The sequence below is a fragment of the Podarcis liolepis genome (genome assembly GCF_965112155.1).
Source record: "Podarcis liolepis genome assembly, chromosome: 2".
In the NCBI taxonomy this organism is placed as follows: Eukaryota; Metazoa; Chordata; class Lepidosauria; order Squamata; family Lacertidae; genus Podarcis; species Podarcis liolepis.
This window is the reverse complement of record NC_139555.1, coordinates 43,463,541-43,489,251: the sequence shown is the minus strand read 5'-3', so window position 1 is coordinate 43,489,251 and position 25,711 is coordinate 43,463,541. Positions and strand designations below refer to the sequence as shown.

General features: G+C 45.4%; 1 long non-coding RNA gene across 2 annotated transcripts in view; it reads left to right on the top strand.

The window, feature by feature from the left end:
- The window catches only part of LOC310700844, a 116,666-nt gene that overhangs the window by 71,522 nt on the left and 19,433 nt on the right, over positions 1 to 25,711 (top strand). Inside the window, exon 5 of one of the 2 annotated variants that reach the window (XR_014522868.1) lies at positions 23,462 to 24,130. The exons of the other annotated variant lie outside the window; for it this stretch is intronic. This is a non-coding gene — a long non-coding RNA (uncharacterized lncRNA). Of the gene's footprint in view, positions 1 to 23,461; positions 24,131 to 25,711 lie in introns of those variants that run through there. 2 annotated transcript variants of the gene reach the window in all.

The following is a 25,711-nucleotide window of genomic DNA, read 5'->3' as shown; positions in this document are numbered from 1 at the left end:
ATGTAAAAATGTCCTTCGTCCAGGGCATTAAAGGAAAATGCCATGCCCTTTCCCTTCCCAGGAGGCACTGTTGCCTTGAGCAGCTCTGGCTGGATGAACATTTGTCCCCTTTTCCTTTTCCTCCTCCTATAATATTTGGTTTCACGCTGATTTTGTTTCCCTAACTAGATATTACTGAGCAATGCTTTACCTAGCATGCAGCAAATTCAAGATGATGGAAGGGTGTGTGCACTGTTGGGGGTCAGAGGGACTGGGAATTAAAAGTTGTTGATGTGAGGTGGAGTCATGCAAATAACTCTGCAGTCAAAAACGTAGGAAGGGTGCAAGCAAGCAATACTAATTTACAAATAAGTGCACATAATTAGTGTTTGTCGCAGGACTGCAAGGATGGCCAATCTTTAAGTATTAGGGCAGTGCTTTTAATAGTTGTGCGGAAGAAGGAACGTAGGAGGAAGCTGCCTCAGTGTTTAGCTCAGTGTTGTCTACACTGACTGGCAGGGCTGCAGGCAGGGAGTCTCTCACAACCCAACTGGAGATGCCAGGGATTATTATGAAGGTTTATTAATTGCCTACCATCCGTGTCTCAAGGTGATGTACAAAATACAATAAGAACAGCTAAAAATAAAACAGGTAATAGCAGCTTCCCCCCTAAATCAAGTAAATAAATAAAAATACTTTACTAACTGACCAATCACAGAGAGCTCTGTTCTGCACCCCCCAACCCAAATCCAGGGAAAAAGCTCACACCTCTCATTAAGTTTGTATACATACTTAAGGTACATACGTAAGAGGTTCGTTTTTAATTATATTTTGGAAATGATTCATGTTCTTTTGTAGCTACATTGTTTTATACTTTGTGGATGTCCCATGATCATATTATAAAATAGTTGCATTCTGTGTTATAAATCAAGCACTGCTAGGAGTTGTTTATTTTTCTTTCCCAACATATTTTGTATCAATAAAAAATTCAGTGTGTTGCAAGTAAATTTTTATTCTGAAAGTGTGGCTCAGAGAAAAAAATTGAGAACCACTGGTTAGATGAACGTTTGCCCTGATCCAGCAGGACTTGTCATATATTCCTCTAGATCCAATCTGCACACTATCCAATTGGAAGAGTAAGACAAGTGGAGGCTGCTGCCCCTTCTCCTTGGTCCTGTCACTGCTCGCTCACTGAGATAGGGCAGGTGATCAGGCAGCAACAGTAAGGAGGAGCAGCAGCAAGGTTGGGAGATTCTGGGGGTGGATCCCCTCGTGGTGCGTGGGTCTCAGCAGGTGGCTGATGACGCTGACCTCTGAGAATCCCCTATATGTGCAAACCACAAAAAGAAAGCTGCATCAACCATTCAGTTTTGTTGTTGTTGGGGTGCAGACTGTATGCTAAAGCAGCCTGCCATGCTCAGTGGTTAAATTCCTGTATCAGTACGATTGCAGGCTATCCTACATGGAAGCTTTAACATGAGTGATATGGTGATAATGCTGTCCTGTGTACGGTGCACTTGTACAGAACGGGCTGGTCATAATCAGGTTGCCAGTGTTTGTGGCAATTTCAGGTAGGTTTCCATCTGCCCAGTGGGGATCTGAACTGGCCTTAAGATTTTGGTTGTGCAGCCAAATTCTAGTCATTTCTAATCTCCAAAAGGGCTGCTGAAAAGCATGGGTCAGAACTGTGGCATGGGGGGGGGGGGAGATGGGTTGCTAAATAAAGTACCACCAACGTGCTGCAGCTTCAGGGATGGGGCATAAGAGTCCCTTCAAAGCTCCATAATATTGCTGCCTGTGCATTTGGGAAGGGAATAAAGAAGGCCCCAGTGCTGCAAGTCAGCCTTCCAGTCCTCTTTACAAAGCCTCTAGCCTCAGGCTGCAAGGACCGCTTCTAACTGAAAGTAGAAAAATCTTTAGCACATCATTTCCCCTGCTAGAAGTCTGAAGAGGGAGGCACGATCAGACCTTGGCGTGCGCAAGCAGCACTGCCTAATGAGACCATATGCAATTACTGCAATATGCCGCCATCACTTTCTGTCACACACAGCCGGGTATCACAGCCTCCTGAAACCCAGTCCGGCAGACAGACCAAACAATAAACAAGTGGTGTAACCACAAACTGCACACCAATTGAGTGGGCAAGGGTGGGGATGGGAGTGCAGGAAGGGGGAGGGCAAGTGCATGCATGGGGAAAGCAGCTCTTTAGCAGGAATGAAAAACAATATGCACACAAATGCGTATTATCCATCGGCAAACACAAGGCCAATTTTAGTACAATGTTTTCAAATTGTAACAGCTCGCACAGAGGAAAAACATTACATCAGAGACACCTAGATTATAATAAAAAATCTATATTACGATGTAATCAAGATAAGACTATTGCCTGTTTGGATTTCTGCCCACTCCTGCTCACAGATTATTTTTTCCTGGGGGGAGCTAGGGAAATCCATGGTGGATTTTGTCTTCCAACACAATGTTGTTCGTACACATTTCTCCACAGATACATGTTCATCATCCTTAGCATCATTTATTGTTTCGAGAGCACTTAACATGTACTAAGCATTTTACAATAAATCAAAAATATTGGCCTGTAATGGATGGGGGAGGGAAGCTACACTTCTCTGGGTTATGGCATGATCAGAATTAAAACCATTAAGGCAAAACCTTTGCCTCCTGTGCCTCTGCATAACCCATATGAGTTTTTAGCATGTCGGTGTAAAGTTCTTCATGTGTATTTGTCAACTGGAAGAAAAGTGCTATGTCAGAATCGCCACACAGAGCATTCACAGCCTGCATGTTCACACTTGGTGAAAACACATTTTTGGTTGAATTGTGCTTGTTGTGACTGCTAATGAAGGAGCCCTATTTCTTGATTTTTAAATTATATTTAAGAGGTATTCATTTGTTAGTATAGCTCTCTCTCTCTCTCTCATCTCCTCGCCCACAAATACCTCTTCGCAAACGCCCAATTGTGAGACTGCTGCATGAGAGGATTAGACCACAAAAGGGGTCGAGAAGGCTCCTTCCCCTTTTTGCAGCGTCTGCCCGGATCCTGGTCGCGAGGTTTGGGGTGCAAACAGTTGCATCGATTTACGTTCCCTAATCCTAATCTATATATTCCGGGCAAGAAAGGTATATAATAATTCCACCCTTTGCATCCAGCCCTTTGCATCCGTTTCGGTGAAATGTTTGTCATCCTCCCCAGCCCCTCCCCGCGACAGAAATACAGCTGTGGGGAGCGCGCGGGGGGGGGGGGGACACACACGAGGCGGCAGCTCCAAAGCCCCTGGGCTTGGCGTGTGCCCACACACCACCCGCCAGCCGTCATGCTCCTGCTGATGATGGATGAGACACAGTGAACGACACCTCCTGGAGGGGGTGGGGGGAGGCGGGAAGAGGAGCTGAAATTCATTTCCAAAGAGAAATAAATAAACTTGCCCACCCTGGGGCTGCCGTCACCGCTGTATTAGCCAGGCTTTAATTTCGTTTTTGATTTGATATGATTTCATTGCAACTCAGGTTTTTTTGTGTGTGGAGGGGGGGGGTTGTGTGTGTGTTTTTGACGGGGGGGGAGGGGAGAGAAGGAAATATCATTGGGAGAAACGCAACTGAATCTGGTTGTGTTGAATGTGAGAAGAGCGGCAAGTCCCGGACACTCTCTCTCTCTCTCTCTCTCTCTCTCTCTCTCTCTCAGTCGGAGGAAAGAGGCTGGAGCGGGAGAGGCGAGGGAGGAGCCAGGAGGAGTCCGGCAGTTCTGGGAGGGAAGCTGAGAGGCAAGAAGCCCGGAAACCTAGAAGCTTCTTTTGGCTGCTGTGCAACGTTAGGCCTTCCTTCACTCTTGACCTCGTGCATCCATCCTCAGTGGGTTAGGAGAGCTGACCTACAAGTAGTGAATCCACTTATTTGCTTTCTCTGGTTAAAACAGAGCAAAGCGGCTTGGATGTCCTATATGTGAGTGATGAAGTGCCTCAGGCCATCATGGATGAATATTAGGGCCAGACTGCTTTCCTGGTGGAATTTTCCAGCTCTGCTTCCCGTCTGTTCCTCTAAGGGCCCTTGAGGTCCCAAGACTTACTCTATGTTTTACACAAAGAGCTTTTTAAAAATCTTCTCTCCTGGTTTTAATAAATCGAGGGATTTAATGTCGGAAGATTCGGGGCTGATAAAAGAAAGCACATCTTCACACAGCACATAGTTAAAAACTTTGGAACAATGGAGGAGGCAATGTTGGCTGCCAGCCTAGATGGCTTTAAAAGAGGATTAGACCAATTCATGGAGGAAAGGGCCTTTAAAGGTTACTGGCCGTGATGGCTATGCTCTCTCCCCACAGTTAGAGGCAGCCATGCTTCCGACTACCAGTGGCTGGAAATCACAGGAGTGCTGTCATGCTCAAATACTGCTTGTGGGTTTCCCACAGGCATCTGGTTGGCAGCTTGTGAGAATAAGATCGGAGGTTGTTTTAAGAGAGCACAACCCGTTTGCCCGCACTGGGCACTGAGCCAAGGGGGCGCCACTTGCAACCTGTGTTGGGGTGTCCCATCTTTTCCCCTGGCAAACATCCTGTGCCATCAACAGCTGGGCAGATGGGGAACAAGCACAGCTTTCCTGGCATGGAGATATAGCTGTTAAAAGCACTGATCCTTGGAAGTGTGTGTGTGTGTGTGTGTGTGTGTGTGTGTGTGGCCAGAGTGGCAACTGAAGCCCACAGAGAGTGGAAGGGTTTGGTGTGGTCCACAGTCATCCATGGAGCTCTCTTCGGTTAAGCAAAAAATAGAACTTGGTGAAAGTGTGCAAGGAAAGAAGGAACTCCGAGTTATGTCAATCCCATTGTTCTCCCAGGTGATAAGCTTTGGTTGCAGAAAGTCAAACCTGACTATGACTGCTTCAGTTCCAACTTCTGACCAGTAGTGGGCATAGTAGGAATCCAGTGGCAGCATATGATATGAGTTGATTTCAAACACTAATCTCTGGCTCATGTCCTTTCTATGGGAGGATTTTCTGAGTTAACACCCCAGAAAGTCCACTTCCCCCTGCTGTCATCAACAAGCCACTATATAAAGAGTTTTCAAAGAGAATAGAGGGCATCATATAATAATCTGTAGGGATGGAATTACCTGAGAACTACAGAATGTCCTTATTTGTGTGTAGCAGAGGGGGGTGGAGAGAGAGACATCAGAGTCCTTCACAGCAGTGATTGATTTCATTTATTTGTAAAAGTATTTGTATACTGCAGTTTCATAAAATATCAAAGTAATGTACAACAATGATAGTACAATAAAAACCACACAAAAATTAAAACAGATCACTAGCTGAATATTTCAGAAAATGTTTTTCTTAATTGTCTGCATAAGCTTGGTGGCAAGGGAAATTTTTCCGCAAATGTTCAAAGGCTCAAACAGAATGTGCCCGCTGAAGAGCATTCCATAGGAGTGGGCCAATTACAGGGGGCTCAGTTTTGTGTCAACATCAGATAAGCTTCACCAACTTGGGCGACAACCAGGGACATTCCCACAGATAATCTCAGTGATCAAGCTGGGATATGAGGGTTCAGGTGGTCCCTAAGGCACTCTGGATATAAGTTGTTAGGGCTTTGTAATTTCATACAAGGACCTTTATTTGCCAGAGGCTATGCTGTGGTCTCAGTGGTGCCATCAAGGCAGAACTTTGTGGCAGAAATCCAAGGTACCATTCAGCAAGTTCTTGTTATTAGAGAGGGCCTGGAGTATTTTGCAGCAGGTCCCAGATATGCCCCTTCCTCTCCTTTAAAAACTTTTTATTTTTACTTTGCTTAAAAGCAACTGGGTGCCGTTCTCATGAGACCCCAGCTTCCCACCTTTTTAATTTCCTAGAGGCATTCACAAAGATTAAAAAGCATATCCAAATTCATTCAAGTTTGTTTCATGGGCCTGTGCCTTGAGTCCCTTAAATACCTAGTAATGTTACTGAGCAAGGGGATCCCTCTAATGCAGCAGGGTTGGCTTTCCATATTTTAAGCACACATTAACATGTAAAGAGCACTCCCACGAGCACCCCCTGCCATACACAGTAAAAGCAGAGCCTAATTATCTAACAGTACTACTGTACTCTGCAGGGAGAAGATTCCCACTGTAAGCTCACCTCAGCATGGTTGTGCGAACATTTCCTAGCACTCTAAAGGCCTGTCTGCAAAGGACTTGCCACTCCTCAGTCCTTGGCTCATTTGTGCACAGAAATCTTTGCAGCCACCCAGAAACCGTGCATTGATTGCTCCAATCTCCTGCCCATCCACAAGACAGATGCAGAGAACTGTGATCTCTGCACAGGTGGCACAGCCCATGTGAGGGAATGAATGATATTGATGTGCCAAATCCTCAAAGACAACATGCCTTCTTTTCTGACACCCTGGGCGCTTCCAGACTGTTGCTATTTTCGGGTGGGATTTAATCACATCCCAGCAAATTCAGGTCGAGCAGTTACAGTTGTTTGGGATGTCTTGCACAGCGAACACACCACCCCACTTCCAAATTGGACTTTTTGCCTTAAGGAAAGTGATGGGGAAATGCACAGGAAAGTGTGAGATATCACTTGCTTTGATGCAACACATGTAACTTCTTCACAAATCAGAAAGAATGCTCATTAAATAGCTAACATCATCTAATCTTCCTGCAACCAAATCAGGATCAATGCTCAATAAGGAGGTCAACTGAAAGGGCCGAATTTCCTACACCTGGATATGCACTTAAGTGCCAAACTGCGAGCACAGGAAGATGTATGTGCAGGTGTACCTACAATTATTCTAGTACACACTGAGAGTGCCTCCAGACAGGCTGGATGAGGATGATGGGGCAGTGCCCCATTCACCCTAAAGGACCTATCTCTGCTGATTTACTCATTGAATGTGTTGAAGGGGGTCCTGAATGATTTTGGGGGAGGATACCAGCATACCAAGCCATAACTCAGTAAGGCCCTAATGTTTCACAGTATGATCCATTGAGAAAGGCAGCCATGCCCTTCACATCATTACACAGAGTGCTACACAGTATGCTGCTCTGCCAAGGAGTCTGGATCTCCCTGGTTCAGAGGGAAACAATGAGGAGCTAGTAAGGGACTAGACACAGGCGGCAGCAGCAACAACAACAGGATGCCTCATCCCGCCTTGCCCCGGTGTCTGTCTGTGTTTCCCTCTTGGTGATGTCTTCATGAAGCTGCCAGCTGCACAGCTGTCAGGGCCAAGGGGCTGCATTCAACTCCCACTATTCAGTGCTTTTAAAAAAAGAGGAGGCCTGCCAGGCTCAGTTGAAGCCCCTTGAGCCCCCGCCCTTGGCACCTGATCGATGGGTTGAGTGACGGGTTTGTGGGGCTGGTGTGAGAAAACCTCCCATAGCTGTTCAAGCATGCAGCTGCTGTACCTGGCCCTCACCCCATCTATCAGCAAGGGTGGCAGGCAGCCAATCCTTTCCCCTCTCACACACACACCCCACACCCGACACACACACATATATGCAGAATCATAAGACAAGACAGACTCGCTCAGTCACTCTGGGGCTCCCCATATAGTATGAAGATGCAGTATGTAGCAGGGGGAAAGAGTGACATAGTTAGATAATTTTAGACCCTGGATTTAATGGGCTTATTTCAAAATGTGGTCATCCAGCCTTGCTACATTTGGGTCACACACACACACACACACACACACACCATTCCCCCTCCTCATTCTGCTGAACTTGGCCCTAGACTCCTGCCCCAAAGTCCTTCCTGCCCTGATGGCACCATTGGGTAAAAAGGTGGGGATCTGGGTCATGCTCATCAATGCACAGCACTCTTCAGATTAATTAAACCAGAATAACTGGCACCTTCTTGCCCTGCTGTCACAGTCACTAATGTGGGTTACAATCACCATTGCACATGTTTGTTCAATGCAACAGCAGGCAGAGGGCACACCCTTTTGTGACTTTTCCTGTTTATGTTGACCAAAAAAGGGCTAACAACTCAACCCGAATGGTTCCTGACAATGTGCTCCAATGTGCTCTCAAGCATCAAGAAGATCCCATCAAACTGTCACAGGTCTCATCACAGCGCCAAAGAAAGCAGCTCTGGAAAATCCCCAGCAATGCAGATATATGTGGCATTATCATGTTACAGAGCCTTCTGCTTCTGGGTATGGAGGATGCTGGTAAGGAACAAGAATAGAAAGCAAGGGAACCCAAACTTACAGGGAGTGGTGATCTGTGAATTGTACCTACTCTCAGAGCAGGGATGAATCTGTCGTCCTCCAAGGATTGTTGCTTTACCACAATGCCTTAGTCTTTAATGTGAGCTACCATATTTGCCATATTTGGGGTGGGTGGGAAGACATATGTTACCACAGTGGCGTAGCGTGGGTTGTCAGCACCCGGGGCAAGGCAAGTAATTTGCGCCCCCTAACCCGTGGATTTTAGCACTCGAGTGCGAGCGCCCCCCCCCGATGTTGCGCCCGGTGCGGCCGGCCCCCCCTGCACCCCCCACACTACGCCACTGTGTTACCCCCCCCATATGCTCCATATATATGCAGTCAGGACAGTTAGATGCCATCATTATTTGTCCTAATCAGCATTTCTTGAAGTCCAAATGGATGCCAGTAAGGTTAAATAACAATGTCACTGAGGCTGTAAAAGGCAACCAGATATCCATTAAAGAAAAGTCTTGTCTGAAGAGGGGGGAAATGAAAGAGCCAAGCTTTGGCACATCATTTATGATAAGATAAGACAAGGCAAGCCAAGAATAAATCAGGGAAGAAAATCACTAAACAAATTAAACTAATAATAAACATGTATTTAAATGCACAATGATCAGGAAACCAGCTAGAGGCAATAGAATCCTTGGAAGATAAAGGTGTAAGAGGAATATGAAAGGAAGATGGGAAAATTGCAGGGAAGCCAACTGAATTATCTGCATCAGTCTTCACTGCAGAATGTGTTAAAGAGATCCCCACACCTAGAACTTTGTTTTGAAGTATTATGTCAAACAGGTGTGTGAGAAGAGGATGGTTTATGTAGGCGTGGGGAACCTGCCACATGCTATTGGACTCCAAATCCCACAGCCCTAGCCAGTGCTTCTCATTCCATCAGTCACTTTGTTGGAGAGCAGGAAGGATTTAAGTACAATACTTAAACGGAAGGAACAACCTACTCTGCCTGTATGTTCGTTTACTTATTTAATTCCTTCCTTTGCAAAATGATTTGTTAAGTTCTGCAGTGGGGGAATGCTGGCAATTTTTTCATTTTCTGGACTGAACCAAGTCACTGCTCTGCCTAAACATTTGCCTCACGACTAGGTGAAATGGCAAGACATGGTCCTGCACCACAAAGCTCACAGTATGAAATCAAGGGTGGCAGGAGGGAAATTGGAAGACTAGAGGGGACAAGATGATGCAGAAGTTGTCTGGCTCGAGACAAATGCCACTCCAGTGTGGTTTAGCTAGCAAGGCGTTAGCGAGCAGAGCAGTGTGTCTGCACAGAGGGAATTTGAGGACACATTGCCACTGCCTATAGAGGCAAGGATTGGATTGTTCAAGGACCGGGACAGATTCACAGGACACCAACAACGTTGTTGACAAATTATTTTCCTTTCTTCCCTGCTCCCCTCCTGGACTGAATGGTGATCAGGAGCCATTTTTGTTGTGAAGATATATTTTTATTTTTGCAATGCATATGTCACCCATCTGAAACCTGACCACTCATATAGAAACAATTCACAAATAATTCTATAGACAAGACCGCTAAGATCAAGGAGAGCCAAGGAATTTTACTTTGGAGATCTCTCCATCCAGCTCACAATGTCAGTTTCAAACCTTCCTATTTGCCCTCTCTTTACCCCACCCAGGTGAGTAAGCAGTAAAGATCTTTGCAGAAGGCTAAAAATTAAAGGGGGTTGTGCTTTGCAACTTCAGGTGTGATATTGTCAGCCCAGCATGTATCCATTAGTCTGGTGGCTTTAACTTTTCAAAATGTGTTTTGGGGACCTGTGAGTTTCTGGGCAGCTTATTGGGGGTTCCTCAATAAGAAAGTCCAGTAATGACAGACAAAATTCCTTGAAAGGCAGCATTTGGTTCACACGCAGACCAAGAAAGAAGCTCAGTAAGAATGGCCAGTGACAGGTATATTGGGGGAGTGTGTCTACAAATTCATGTATTAATGAAAATGACACATACAGATGCATTATATTAGGGGAAATTGCATGCTAAAAGGTGTACATTAGGAGCAATGCACTCTAAAAAATGCTGAGGAATTTAGGGATGACATTTTTAAAAAAGTTGTAGACATGTGGTGAACTATGACTGGAATAATTAGAAAAAGAGAGACCTAAATGGGTAGATTTGTTCACTCCCAACTGAGGGTACATCTTAGATTAGAACACACCCTAGAATCCTCTGTGATATCCAAAGATTCTGGGGTAGGCAGCAGAGTGGAAAGTTCCCCCAAAAGATAGAAGGCTTGAAATATTGAAAAGGCTGAAGACCAGAAAACAGAGGAAGCCTTCTGGGACAGATGGGTTGGGGAAGTCCACTATCTGCACACTCTGCCCCAGAGAGTAGTCAATTTCCCATTCAGAGTAGTGAGTTAGGAATAAGATACTGTAAATCTGGTTTTGATTCCAAACACTGCCTACTCTAACCCAGGGGGAATCTACCGGTAGATTTCAGGGTGGCTTGCAGTAGATCAGCAAGAGTTTCTGACTCTCACTTATTGAACAATAGTAACGCCACACTGAGAGTGCACCCCACCAACCAAAACAAACAAATCAAAAACAAAAGCAAGCTGCTGAAGCCAAAAGGCTTGCAGGGGTAAGGGAAGCACAAAGGCTTTCTGAGGGTGTGTTTATTGCTTTAGAGCACCATGAAGTTGTTTTCCCTCCCCCATGTGTTTCACGTCTCCCCCTCCCATAGCTGTTCACATCGCCATGGCTTCAATTCTTTTCTGTTTATGTACACACCAGGGGACATGAAGGGGTAGAGATGTCTTTACCCTATGCAAAGGTGTTCACACCTTGGCTAGGGATGAATTAGGAATGCCTTAAGGACTCCAATCAGTGTAAAGCTGGTTTGAGAAACAAGACACCAAACAGTAGTATCCTATAACAAAGTACAGGATATATGTGCATTTTGGAAAATGCATATGATTAACATTAAGAACTCAGCACTGGAAACACCATGAGTGCACAGGAAATGGGAATGCAAACACAAGCGTATGTGAAAGAATTGTGTGAGGCTCAGTTCCAGCACAGGAAACAAATTCCTGGACTTACGTGCTCAAACATACTCTGTTCCTTTGTTCGATCCCACCAGCTTGGATTGTGCACACCTTGTAGGTCACTTTTTGCATCCCTTCCAGCAAGAAAATAGATGGGAGAGATGGTTAGAGCAGTCCTTTCTCTTGGAACTAGGGAAACTTCTTTGACACAAAAAAGTAGCTATCACACTATCCAGGCAGATTTCAGTTCTGCTGCCACCTCTCATTTCATAGTTTGACAGGTTCTAAAGTGCCCACTTTTATATTCTGGTGCAAAACAGGAAGGAGCAGAAGAGCCAGTGTCTGAAAAAAAGAAGAAGATACCTTGTTATGCAGAGAGAGTGTGTCTCCTTTCCCCATTACAGGTCTGCATGATTCTGAAACTGTGCAATGCAGATGACTGGGAAATCAGGGTGTGTGTGTGTGTGTGTGTGCTGCCTATGCAAAGATTGGATGCTATGAATCAGTCACAGAAGCACACCCCCACCCTAACCCTGCACTCCTGACATCAAAGAAACGTGGGATATACACTTTCAGAAAAACCTGCTTGTTCTAGAACTGCCTAAGCAACATGAGCTTGTCAAGAATACATTCTTCCGATTTCCCTCCATGCGTCATTACCAGGAACTGCATTTGCTGCACCATGTGCCATAGATAGCTACATCATCCAAGTCCAATTAATTGTGTGCAGTTATAGCAAGTGGGCTTCTTGCTAGCTCAAGCATTTTCTCCACTTCAGTTTGCCAGTTATCCCTCTATCAGTGTGAATCCTTGGAAGCCTTTCTGTCATCAGGGATCTAATCTCTCATGCATAGCTGCCAATGGCCATTGGTCACTGTCATTCACCTCTACTCTCCTAGCCCAGGGCCGCTAATGTCCCTTGGTTGATTTTACCTCCAAATCCTAATCCCCAGTCCTCTGATGTTCCATCCTCAGATAGTCAATGATTTACCTACCGGTAGGTGCTTTCACACATTACATAACAAGCACCTTTGAGACTTTCTCACACTATTCTGCATGTGTGTATGTTGTTAATGGGAAGCAGAAAGCAGAGCAGAACCTCTCTTTCAAGCAAATGGACACCTACCCAAATGAGGTTTTACATTCTCATTACTGGAAATGCAAAGCTCCATTCAATCATAATATATGGTTGTGAACGTAGATCCCACCCCACCCCACCCCTTCTTTTTTTTTTGCTGAAGTCCTGGATGTTGCTGGGGGCTGGCAAGTCAGAACATGTGACACAGTTTTGCACCAGTGTGTTTCCAGACCCAATCCAATACTGACCCTGAATAATCCTACTTTAAGATCAGCTTCTGAGGTCCTGCTGGTATGCCTGTCTGTAAGATCAATTTGGCTGGCAGAGACGAGGGACAGGGCCATCTTGATGGGGGCCCAATGGCTTTTGAACTCCCTTATGAATTCTTGGCCTCTATGGTATAGTCTTACAAATGGGCCACTTCTTGTTTTCCATGCTCCCTTCCCCAGATAGTTTTCCTGTGCATCTGGCTCTATGATTCTGAGTTGTTTATATTTGTTTATTGGCATCCTTATGTTATTATCTAGATCTAAAATAAGGTATTCCACTCTGATGTCTAATGCATCTGTTATTCTGTGGCAGCTGCTTTGTGAGGCAACTTGCAAATACATTCAGAAAATAAAGAATAGCACCAAGACCTGTTTGACTCCTTGAACTTCCCTAAAAAGCTCACAGGGACACACGGACAGGATTACACTCTTTACTCCAGATTAATTAATCTGCCTAGAGACTTTCCCTGCTTGTTCTTGACACCCCACATACTACAGCAAGTGCCATAAGAAGTACTAGCTAAGGAACAAGTTGGCTTTAGGCAGAAACAGATCCCCACCCCCAGCCCCTTGATGGCAGGCACCAGATAGCAGGAGATTATTCGCTGTGAAATTAGTTGTAGGACAAAGAGGAAACAGATCCTCTTCAGTGCCCCTTAATTTCAACACTTTCCCCATCCTCCACACCTAGTTTTACCAGCACATCTTTGGTTCTGTACTGTTACAGTCCCGCACAGCTCTTGCAAATTCTCCTTCTTGCAATCATAGCCCTTGGACTGTATCCTTCACACACACACACACACACACACACACACACACACACACACACAGAGTTCATAGCTTTTATAAATGCCATCTGCTAGGGAAACTAATGCTGGGCTGCTGTAATCCCTCCCTATCCACTGAGCAAATGCCAGTGTCAGGCAGCTGCCATGTGTGGCATTCATTGAAGCAGGTTTTGTGCTGGCAGCCCAGTCTGGTCAGCTGTGCCTGCTACACCCACATTAGGGGCAAGAGGCGCTGAGGAGAGAAAGGAAGCAGGCACTGTCCCTTTACAGTAACTCACACCTCAGGAAGTGGTGGATGGGAACTGGAGAAATAATAAACAGGGAGCATGACTCCTTCCTATCCATGAAGCACCTTCCTTTGCTTCTTCCTTCCTGGAAGACCAGGTACTCCCTACTTGCCCATTCAGACTTTCCCTAGGCCACACCTCTTCTCTCCTAGCCACACCTCTCCCAGGCCCTACTGCAGGCCCTCAAGTGCTTTTGCCTGGCTGGAACGAATCTTTGAACTGTGAGAATGCCTCTTGCTTGGCTGGTGGAAAGGGTAGGCGCACATGCAGTTGCTGGGTTTTGTCTGACTGGAATATATAGCCTATAAGGTAAGAGTCACAGCCCATGTTCAGGCCATGTTTCCCTCCTCCCACTCCCATGTGCTAGCATGTGGCCATTGGAAGGTTTCTCACAAGGAAATGCAACCCTGAAGCTGACAAGGGTTCCTCAGTCCTGAGGAGGAGGAATCGAGGAACAGTTTGCCTGCCTTCTAGACAGGTGGATGGACCATGCTATTGGGGAGGCAGCAGGATTCAGGGAACACCAACGGGAGTAAGTGGCTTGAGGGTCTGATGACGATGTTGAGTAGGCATTAGAGTTGCCAAGTGATAAGAGGTTAACAAAAAGCATCCTGGACTGCTATGTGCATTAAGAGCAACTTGATGCAGATAAATAAGCAAGCAAAAGTTTGTTTCATGGCATGAGGGTAAACATTATCACTCGTTACTGTTTGTGAGTTACGCTGCTGTTAAAGTCATAGTTGCAGAAATCAGCTGAAAAGCTGGCAACCCTAGTAGCAATGGAATATTAGGTGTTGGCAAACAAGCTCTGTCATTCCTTGCCTCTCTTTTGTTCCAGCCTCAGACTTTTATTCTCTGATGCTCTTCTAGAGAGCAAAAGGTGGAAGTGTGTGTGTGTGTGTGTGTGTAGGTCGGTCCGAACCAGTCCAGAAGTAAGCCTCTTTAGCTTCACACTTGCACAATCTTGGTTACCACAGTAGCAAGGCCTTAGCTGCCTCTGGCCCTTTAAGTCTAGGCAGAGGGTTATATATATATTTCCCACCTTTTTGTCTTTTTTTCCTTTTTATAAAGGAATCAAGGTATCGAGCGGCGCCTTGGGGGGGCTCACAGCTGCTGTTGCTGTGGCAACCAGCCTTACTAACCTGTAATTGGTACAGAAAAGCAACCTGGTTTAAAGTTATTACAATGAAGGCAGACCAGATTTCTAGCCGATTAGAAACCTCCCCAGGTGCTGGTATAAATAGAAATGGAGAGAGGGGCATGGGGATGACTCCATGCAGGGCACAGAAGCTCAATAGGGGGCACTCTCCTCTTTCAGTCATTGTTGGTCTTGTCTGGCACAGGAGGAGAGCAGGGGAAGGCTTGGCTACCCCCTAGGAAACTGTTGTGCCACACCTCTAGGGCAGGGGGCACTGTATTGCAGAGAACGCCATAGGTGGCCTCTTAGTCAAATTAAGATGCGTCAGGATTCAAATCTAGATTTAGATTGAGGGAGGCTGCAGCAAAATGTTCTTGTTTATTATTGTTTTAGTGCCAGCTCCTGTCCTTGGGTAGTCTTAGGGTTTTATTCATATCATTAATTTTATAATTGATGCCCCACTTGGAGAATCTTTTTGATTGAAAACTGGGCTATAGTATAATAATAATAATAATAATAATAATAATAATAATAATAATAATAATAATAATGTTTCAGTGTGGAATGGTTTTGTTCAGGTTCTAGTCTTTTGGCTTCCCCTCCCCTTATTTCTCTCTCCCCACAACTCAGTACTCCATGCCCAGTGAACAAGCACATTGGGACGTTTGGGTCTTCTCTCTCCATTTGGCGCTTCTTATCCTTTTCGTTTCTTTTTTTCTTTGGAGGGGGAGAGATGGAGCAGAAGGTCTGGTCCCTGTTACATTAAATTATTTGATTTCTCCATTGATGCCTTTGGGTAGCTTTCTCTTCCATCCCAGGGGACACTGAAAAATAGCTTGTCAGTGTGAATCAGGAACTGACCTATCCAGACAACAATATAGTTCTTTCTGTCACACATCCACACACTCACACACACCTGTGTTTCTATTGCAGACATTCCCTTCTATTCCTCCTCTTACCCAGTTCTCAGGGCTTTTTCTCTCTCTTCCAGTCTCCTAAAATTGCATGTCAGCGAGTCATTATGAGGCTGTTTAGGGGTTCACCTTCCTAGGATTTTCCCTTCAGTTTTTTTTTTAACTTGTGCATACCTTGATGTTACCCCAAATCTGCTGTTCTCTCTTGGGCATCCTTATTATGTTTTGGCTACGTAAGCATAAAATACTTGAATTGGTATTATTAGTATATAGATATTTGGCACAGCAAGGTATACATGTGCCACTACAGTGTGTGCTAGGGAAAATCCTACATGTTTTTACCATGTGTTGTTGTTTAAAACAGAAGTAGCTGAGGGAGGCACCTCTGAAATGTCAGAAGGGCCTGTTAGAAGTGTGAAATCCATTTTGTAGGTCTCTCTGGAAACTTCTCTGGACTTCATGGTCTCTCATTCACTAGTCCCCTGAGTTATTTTCTAGCCACTTTCCTGTATACATATGAAAAATGCAAGGAGGGGCAGGCATCAGATACAAACCTCGTAGGCCACTGTCACAAGGATCAAATGCACATCTGGTTTGAATTTGAACACACACACCCAAATTATGCCGGTGTTCAGCTTGTGCTGGTCTCCTGGTTGGTCAGCATTACAGAGAAAGGGAAATTGTTGAAACCTGTAAGGGTGGAGGAAGAGAAAAACAAGAAGTTGGAGGAGGAGGAGGCAATACTGATACCGTCTGTTATGTGCTTCAAAATGTCAGCTTGCATTCTTGCATTTTCCTCAATTGCGCTTGGAGCACAATATATCTCTCACCCTCTTTCCTGCCATGCGGCCTCTACCCTCATTCCTTTTTGGTGCTTTCTTATTTCAAAGCCCAATTTGTGGCGTGCCTTTGATGATGTTGCAGAACAGAAGGGGGCACTAGGGGGCACTGTGCTGCAGGGAGTAAGATAGGTGTCTCCGTTTGAGTATTGTGCCAGGGATATAGGTGCTTCAGGTGGCAGGGAACCTGTATCTGTTAGTGGTTGGTGAGAAACTCCCACCTTCCAAAAGAAAAAAGCAGTAGGAAGCAAGCTCTGAGACTCTGGAGGACCACTGCCAGTCAGAGCAGACAATTCTGGGATAGTTGGATATACAGTCTCACTTGCTATAAGGCAGCTTCCTATGTTCCTAACCACATACATACATACCCAGCTGCTCTGTTTCTGAAGAAAAGCATATTCCATCTTTTTACAGAAAAAGCTCATTTGAATGAGTGAAACACTGGAGGTGGCTGGTATTTTGCATACAGTTTTTCTGGTTCCTGTTTTCATCCCATCATTTTCTTTTACGAAAGACAAGTCAGGTTCAGGTTTGACTTTTACATTTCAGGCTACATTTTAGTTGGACTTGCACCTCTGATCTACTAGCAGGTGTGATCGTGGTTCCTCTGAGTCTGTTTAGAGAGGTCATGCCCATCAGTCCTAGCTTGAATGAAGGTCTTGCTCTATCGGGGGGGGGGGTTATGGGCTGTTTCTTTCCTACTTTGCAGAAGGGAGATGTGGCAAAAAAAGCCAGAGCGCAGGAAAGAACCATGGCTTTCAGGGAAATGATTGAGCACGACCAGCTCATTGGATCAAGCAGTCTCGAATCCTGTCCCTAAGGTTCCCCAGCACTAAATGCATTGCTCCATGTGGGTAAAAGCCACCCCTGCCCTGGCTCTCACTAGTGGACACAGTACTTGGACTCTCAATGCAGTTTTTGCCAAAGGTTTTCATGCACAGAACACTGTGATACAGAGGTTACACAGCACATCGGTCAGGTTAAGAGACATGACAAACTACAAGCTAAGACATTGTCCCAACACTTGACATGCCCCAAGGCTCTCCTTTTGAAGAGCAGGGTGGGCACAGTCATTCGCCTGGTTGGCAAGCAAGTGGGCACTGCTTTGAATAGGCTGGGTTTGCTGAGTCTCTTTGCATCAGCACAATCATCTTCACATTATTGGCACTGGAGTTGGAGTTGATGAGGCTGGCTTACTGTCTGATCTATCTGCAGGCATTGAAATGTGGTGTTTTTTTAAAAAAATGTTACTATATTTTTGTTTAGCTATGTTATTATGAAATTGTTTTTGTAGTGTTTGCTTGAAATGCAGCCTTGTTTCTTTGTTCTAAGCTGCTTTGAACATGATTTTTTTGTGTGGAAAAGTGGCATACAAATAAAATGCATGAAGGAATGGCAGTCCATTTGGTCTCTCTCTGGGGTCTGAATCATCATCCCGCACCCCGCTGGGGTCCAATTCCTGCAGGTCCCCATTCCCCCCCTTCTCCTTCCTGTCAGACCACTCCCACCAATATATCTCCACAAGGCTTGTGACAATCCACTTAAGCCAGGCCAAAGAGATCCAAGTGTGGGCAAGTTCTTCCTTATGCTGCCTTATATAGCCAATGATGTGCAAGAAACAGTAAACCTGAGCCATGATGATGCATGCATGCCCCTTCTAGGGTGGTTGGCCAATCTGTATCTGGTTGAGATTCTACAGAGATGTCTTCCACTCTGCTCTTACAAGGTCCTGATGGGGGTGGAAGGGACACCACACCCAGGACTTCTAGGAAGTTATCTTCTCAGCCCTCATTCTATTCTAGTTACAAGGCTGATTGGAAAGCCAAAAGAATGTGAGGGCCATTGACTCTGCTGGGGATTGGGTATGTTCTTTTCTTGACAAAATGGAAGCCTAGCGGTGGCGAAACATCCCATCTGAATTGTTCATCTTGAGCATCTTAAAACCAGTGGCAGATAAATAAACTGGGAAAGACTGCAAATGTGTGGGTGGACTTGCGCAGATGATCTTGATGAAGCGGAGAACTGAGCTGAAAATGGCAAAATAAAAGCTGAACAAAGACTAATGTGCAGTGTGTTAACCAGATGCAAGGAAACACAAATGCACAAATATACAAGGGGGAGAACAGCTGCTAAGAACAGCGAAATAGGATAGGGGGCTGCAGTGGTTCTCAGACCATGTGGTCCATAGAATGTAAGAGTCTTGGGAGGTGAGGAATATCTAAGAGGGGCAAGGAAACCTTTTTTGAACCCAAGAGCTGCATTCCCTTCTGGGCAACCTTGCAGGGGCTACATCCAGTCGTGGGGGGAGGCAGAGGCAAAAGTGAGCAGAGCAATGAATGTGCTTTTCAGCTTCCTATGGTAGGCTACTTTTCAGCCATAGAAAGGTCATAGGTGTCTGCACACACCCACACTGTCCATTTAAAGCACATGGCTTCCCCCAAATAGGAGAATGGTAGTTTACTCCCTTACAGAGCTACAGAACTGTCAGCTCATTTGACAAACTTCTGTCCCCAGGATTTTTTTTATTTTTGGGTGGAGGAGTGTATGGGACAGGACACCATGTGCTTTACCTGGATGGTGGGCCTGTGATCACAGTCTCTCTATTTTCCATCCAGGCAATCAGCACACAGATCAAGGGCACATTTGAGCCAGGCAAAAGCAGTCCAGGTCTGGTGCAGGATGTAGTCTTTGCAGCATTTGCATTCAAAGAATGTATTCTATCTCTGTGCCCATCATGCTTGCTGAACTCAGTTCATTCTTGGCCTTGTATTTTATTTTATGTTGCCTTTCTCCTCTAGAAGGGACCTTATAAGTTCTGACCTCCAGCAGTCCAGTATCATACTGGTTCCTGGAACTTGGCCCTAACCCTAAAAGCATAAACCACCTGTAAGCAACAGTGGATGCTTTTATGAGTCTAGGTTTATATAACATGGTCTGTTTTCCTATATTATGCCTTGGCAGGGGTCCTCCCCCAAAGTGGCCTATAAATAAATTAATCGATAAAACTCAGTCCACAACAGGACCCTCTTTCTGTTTGCCAGCCCTTCGTACGGTAAGCACTCAGATACATGACATAATGTTTACACGTGCTATATGGGAGATCCCTACACTGCATCTAGGTGCAATGATCCTACAGGACTCTCTGCACACTTTATTTAGCTTTCTGTGGGGTTCATGATTACTGTTATGGCAGTGCTTAGCACACAGTCTGTCTTGACATATGCAACACTACAAAAACAAAGGGAAAAACCTCCGGCTTCACTCTAATAATGAATCAGCACCTGGAGCCCTACCACAACAGACTGGTCCTTTAAGTCCATGGAAACACAGTAGTGTGCCTTGTCTAATAAATTAATCTTTGCAACCCTCAAATCACAAGCAAGTGTTTGTACCTTAGCCATGGCTGAGCAGCATGCTCAGGTGTACAGGGATCCAAATACTCTGGCTGACACCTAAGGGTGCACCTGCCTTTGCTGGCTCCTGTTTGGTCGTGGAAATGCACATATTCTTCCTTTTCTGGGGCCAAGGTGGGGGCAGACCCTTGCCTTGGCTCAGACAAAGCAGGAAGGTCAGAGACAGGAAAGGAATGGGCAGGGAACAATGGCTCAGAATTGAGAAGCTGAGGCCGTCTCAGTGAATGGTCCATTGTGCCACTGACACCAGCTGTTTGCCTTTCACCAGCAGGCGGCAGGGGACAGAACTTCCTCTTTCTACCAGGGAAATTTTTTAAAATAGCTAAAGTGGAAGAATTGACTGTCTCCCTGGCTTCCTCCAGAGCTTTTCAGAGACAGGTGTGAATGAGTTTCAAAGCACCCACTGAAGTAGAAGCCAGACAAACAAGAGTACAGAAGGGAAGGGGCGCTCTTCTATGAGGAAATGGAGGCAAAGAGAAAAAAAGACCCCCAGGCAGGCAGCAACAGAGCACAGAGTGGAAATAAGGCATTCCCCTAAGCCTTCTAGGTACAACAAGGGTGACCTGAAATAAATTGTTGAAGTGTCTCCTCACCTCCCAGCAGGATGGCTCCTGCTCAAGTTTCCAGACAACCATACCTTCCTCCATAATACTATAAAATGTGAGGAGCTTCAGCAGGACATTTCTCTGCCTTCCCCCCGCCCACTATAAGCCCAAATTTTCTCTTTTTGTTTTCCAGCTGGTGCTGAATATCCCATGCTGTTTTTTGCCCCCTTGGTCATGTTTTCGAAGGCATGGGTTCCCCTTCCCAGGGTTTACTTGCTTTACTTGTATGGTGTGGATGTGACCCGGGGCAGCCAGCTGACTTTCCTGAGAAGGCTTTCAGCCTCTTGCTGGGCCTTCCTTAGAAGCAATACTGCCGCAGGCTTGGGTGCTTACTAATGTGTAAGCCTTTTGGTAGATGGGAGCTTTGTCACTTGTGCTGATTGGCACCTTCAGCATGTGGCTTATGGGTGGCTAGTGCTGTGATTCAGAGTGCCAGTCACTCACAAAATACATTACATCTGTAAGTGTCCTAAAGGGGCAGTTGAAGGAATTTAGGAGGACAGCAGGAAGCTGCCTTAGAGCAAATGACTGCATCAGGCCAACATGGCTACCTACCTGAATCTAGTGCCTTAGAGCAGGTTCCAGCTCAGCATTGTCTGCACTGACTGTCTGCTGTTTTCCAGGGTTTCAGGCAAGAATCTCTCCCAGCCCTACCTGAAGATGCCTGGGATGTTTTGCATATAAAGCAGCCCTTCCCCAAAGAATTGCCTGGGGTGGCTGAGCTTTAGAGTATACATGCTTGCAGGTGATGGAGGAGTGATGCATCCCCTTCCCCTTCTCAATGCAGATTCCATACCACAGTCTATGAGTCGGGTGCTCCATGTGGATGCCTCTGTCTTTTTGGAGGAGAGACAGCAAACTATGGAGCTATGAGTGTGTTTTCTTTACTGTGCATTTTGAATCCGAGTGGTGCCAAACCTGTCTGAAATGTGTGCAAACTTCCCCTCCCGTCTTCTTCTTGGAACCAAGTGCTGCTGCTGAAAAAATTAGCGTCTTGATCCAACGACAACTGTATGCTGGAAACCAAAGTTGTGTAAATCAAATGTTCATAAGCTGTTTAATTTGCATAAAGTATTTTGCTTATAGCAAGCCTGCAGACTTCAGCTTTCCTGAGTGCACAAATCTTTGATTTTGACCTGCAGTCAACACAGATCACACTGGGTATTTATGTAGTTATGAATCCTGTGCTCTTAAAAGCACTTGACTGGGAGATAGAAGGATTTAATGACTCATGTGGTTCGAATTAAACCCAGACCCTACAGGAGCTTTTCCTGGTTTGTGATGAATGCCCTTCAGACTGTGGCGGACCCAGTCTTGGAAAATAGGGAGCTGCCTTATTATACCAGGCAAGTTCAGTGGTCCAACTAGCTCAGTATTGCCTATGCAAATCAGCAGTGGCTCTAAATGGTTTCAGACAGGGGTTTTTCCTAGCTCTACCTGGAGATGCCAGGATTGAACCTAGAACATTCTGCATGCAAGGTCTGTGTTCTACCACTGAGCTATGACTAGTCTGTCTTTCAAAAGATGGTAAGAGAGCACCAGAGGAGTATGTCTGGGTCTACTATGGGTTATCCACACAAACCCGACTCTCCTTCCATGGTTAGATTCCAGGACCCTTGGCATTCAAATCCCCTAGTGTTAACCATTAGATATCTCTCTCTCTCTCTCTCTCTCTCTCTCTCTCTCTCCTTAGAGATGGGAAATCTAGACTTCCCAGCCGTCTCCTCTAAGTCTACAAAACCCAACACTTCTCCAGAAGAGTGAGCTGTTAATGTTTTGTTTTGAACCCAGGCAGTCTCAGAAGCCCCACATTTATAGCACTGGAAGGAATCACTGCAGACCCATGTCCTAGCTGTAACTATGACTGTCCCCCTTTGTCTTCTCTCCTTCCCGATCCAGAAGGAGGTTCTCTCAAGACGGCAGATTAATGTTGCAAAATTAAATTTTCTCTGCTTCCTAGCAACGGTCGTCACGGTGCCAGGGTGGGGGTGGGAGGGACACATCAGGGTATCACATCCCTTTTTTCCCCTGCCTCCCTGTGTCTCGTGTTATTCATACTGTGTTGACATCATTAGAATCCAATTCCTATTTCCTAGGGGAGCCTCTGCCATCGACAGCCATGCATTCTTGTGTGATGGTTGAGGGCGTGACACACATACCATTCCTGCACATGGAAACAAACTCTGCTCCCTTGTACATATATACACAGAGGAGGCTGCCGGGCAAAGAAGCTCGCCATGTGCACAAGGTTGCATATGCAAGCTTATGAATATGCAAATACAAACCCCATCACAAAGGCAGGCGTGCACACAGTCTTTGAAACAGGCAAATCCATAGATGCACATGCTTCTGCACACAGATGCTCAAGAGCAGCACACAGTTATACAAAAAATGAGGGCGCACACATGCATTGTCGCATCCACATGCACAAACAGTTGCACACCCATGCCTACTCACGCCCATCAGTTTACATGCCAGAGCAGGTGAACACACAGATGCTATCTTGCTAAGAACATCAGTGCAGCTCAAGAACAGCCAGAGCTTGAGAAGATTGGGCTTCTCTGTGCAAAAGGGAGTGACGTGTTTGAATGACATGTTAGATGCATGTGCAAGACTCCTTATTTCTCTTGATACCTGTATGGTATCGGGTGATTAAAATATATATACCTATATATATTCAAAGCTCGCCCATAAATGCTAAAGGCGGCTTACAAAAACATAAAATAGCTGATGATATAAATAGTACACAGCATAACAAAAGCAACAGCAACCATAAAACATTAGCAGCACAAATTCCTCTCCTTCTCACAGATAGCACTATTAGATCATTTTCACCTGTTCAATTCCCCCAAGCTTGCTTGAATAAATAAGATTTAGAGAGCTCTCTGTATAGCTTAACAGGGAGGCATACTGACTCACCTCCACTTGCAATTCTTCCCAGAGCCTTGGAGCTATTTGGAGAAAGGTCCAGAGTCTTCCTGCCACCATCAAAATCTCTGAGAGTAGAACCCTGAGAGGTGTGAGGATGCCAGGTCTTGAAGGGCCTTTAAAGGTCAAAAAGGACACCTTTGGTTTTGAAGCTCAGGATTCTTTGAAACCTATGGATTTCATGCCCTCCCGTTGTCATAGCAGGGAGTGGTGGGGATTTAGGGTTCCTGGACTTGTAAGGGGCCTGCTGGGCTCCTGCTGTCTTTGCAAAAGGATGACACTGAGCTATGGTCAGCTCATTCCCTCCGTTGCTTCTAGCAACGGGGCAGAAGACTGGAGTTAATGTGGATTCTAATTCAAGATGGTCTGATCCTGCAAAACAGATGGTTTGCATTTATTTCCAGTTGTGCATTATGCAAACATCACAGGTGCATGTTAAGTTCACCTCAACAGGAGAGCATTTCAAACAGCCAAAGAGCTTAGAGTTAGACTGAGGAATGAGTTGGTAGGCCAAGCAACCCATATGAATCCATTTTATTCTGAGGCAGACTCTTGGTCTATCTAGCAACTACTTGTTGGAACACCTTGCTCCTCAGGGTCTGCACAGCGCTGTTTTTGTTGGTCTTCACTGTTTTTTTCTGCCAAGGGCTACGTTCACTCAGGGGTAATTGCTTTGGGAGACAAATGCAGATGTAAAGTGGACCTTTCCGGCTGTATGAATTTGGGGTGCGCTATAGTCTGAAAGGGGACGCAGATGGCGCTGTGGGTTAAACCACAGAGCCTAGGACTTGCCGATCAGAAGGTTGGCGGTTCGAATCCCCACGACAGGGTGCGCTCCCGTTGATCGGTCCCAGCTCCTGCCAACCTAGCAGTTTGAAAGCACATCAAAGTGCAAGTAGATAAATAGGTACCACTCTGGCGGGAAGGTAAACGGTGTTTCTGTGTGCTGCTCTGGTTCACCATAAGCGGCTTAGTCACATGACCCGGAAGCTGTACGCTGGCTCCCTCGGCCGATAAAGCGAGATGAGCGCCGCAACCCCAGAGTCGGTCACGACTGGACCTAACGGTCAGGGGTCCCTTTACCTTTACCTATAGTCTGAAAGACATTTTGTTGCAGTGAGCCATTGGTCCCCCTTCAGTGAGGTGTTTTTTTTAGTTGCTTTCTTTGATGTACTACTTTATTGATTGCCACTGTTTTGTTGCTTTTGTGATTGCTTTATTGTTTATGTGTTGTTGTTGTCTTTAAAAAGATGTTTGCTGCCTTAAAAAAAATCCACAATAAAAACAACATCTGACTGGCTCTGGATTTCAGAGGTCTCAGGCAGAAAGGGGCCTCTTCCCCAGTCCTGGTCCCTGTGGTCCTCCTCCCCACCACAGCTGAAGGTGCTGAGGCTGAAACTGGGGCCTTGTGTGTGCAAAACGATTGCTCTGTCACAGAGCCATGGGTCCTTGTCCATCAACAGCAGCACATTAAGTTGAAGTACTCGCACGCAATTCTCTTTTTTTGTGTCAGAGAACGCAGAGTTTCTCTTTGAAATAAAAGCATCCTGTTTCCTGATCCCATTTTCTACATTTTTCACAACCCAATTAGATTTTGCTGGGGTGGTTGCATCCTGAAAATAGCTGGCAGTTTTAGAATCATTACAAAACCTCCACACTCCTTTATCCTGCCTTTCTAGCACAGCCAGATACCACTAGTAGCTACCATTTTTGCACTTTGCTTGTGTTTAAAATGTATCATTCCCTACATTCTTGTCTGTGCTAGAGATAGTTGCACCTCTGGAAACAATTATTCATTATCTTGTAAACCACATTGAGGTTTTTGTTTTAACAATCGGTGTAATAAATTTTATTAAATAAGTAAGTAAGTAAGTAAGTAAGTAAGTAAGTAAGTAAGTAAGAAACTGGACCTCTAAGCAACTTACCTTTCTCTCCCTGAGCAATCCTCCATTTCACCTGCAGTTCTATATTTTTAGGCCCTTGGGCACCTTGGGGTTTGTAAGCAAGTACTGTGGTCATCTTCTCCAGAACAGCCCCCACCCCAAAGACGCAGAAAGAAAGTGTGCACCCACTTTACTTTCCTAAGGAATCTGTATAAAACTAAGATCCAGCAGAATTTATCTCAGCCTTGAAAAGGCCTTGGAAGTGAAAAACGAAGTAGGAAAGAGCATCACTCTTCCCACTTCTTCCTTCAGCTCTTATGTACTTCTTGAAGAAAAAAGGTAATCACCCTCACGACGAAGATCACAATGAGTGAGGGGGC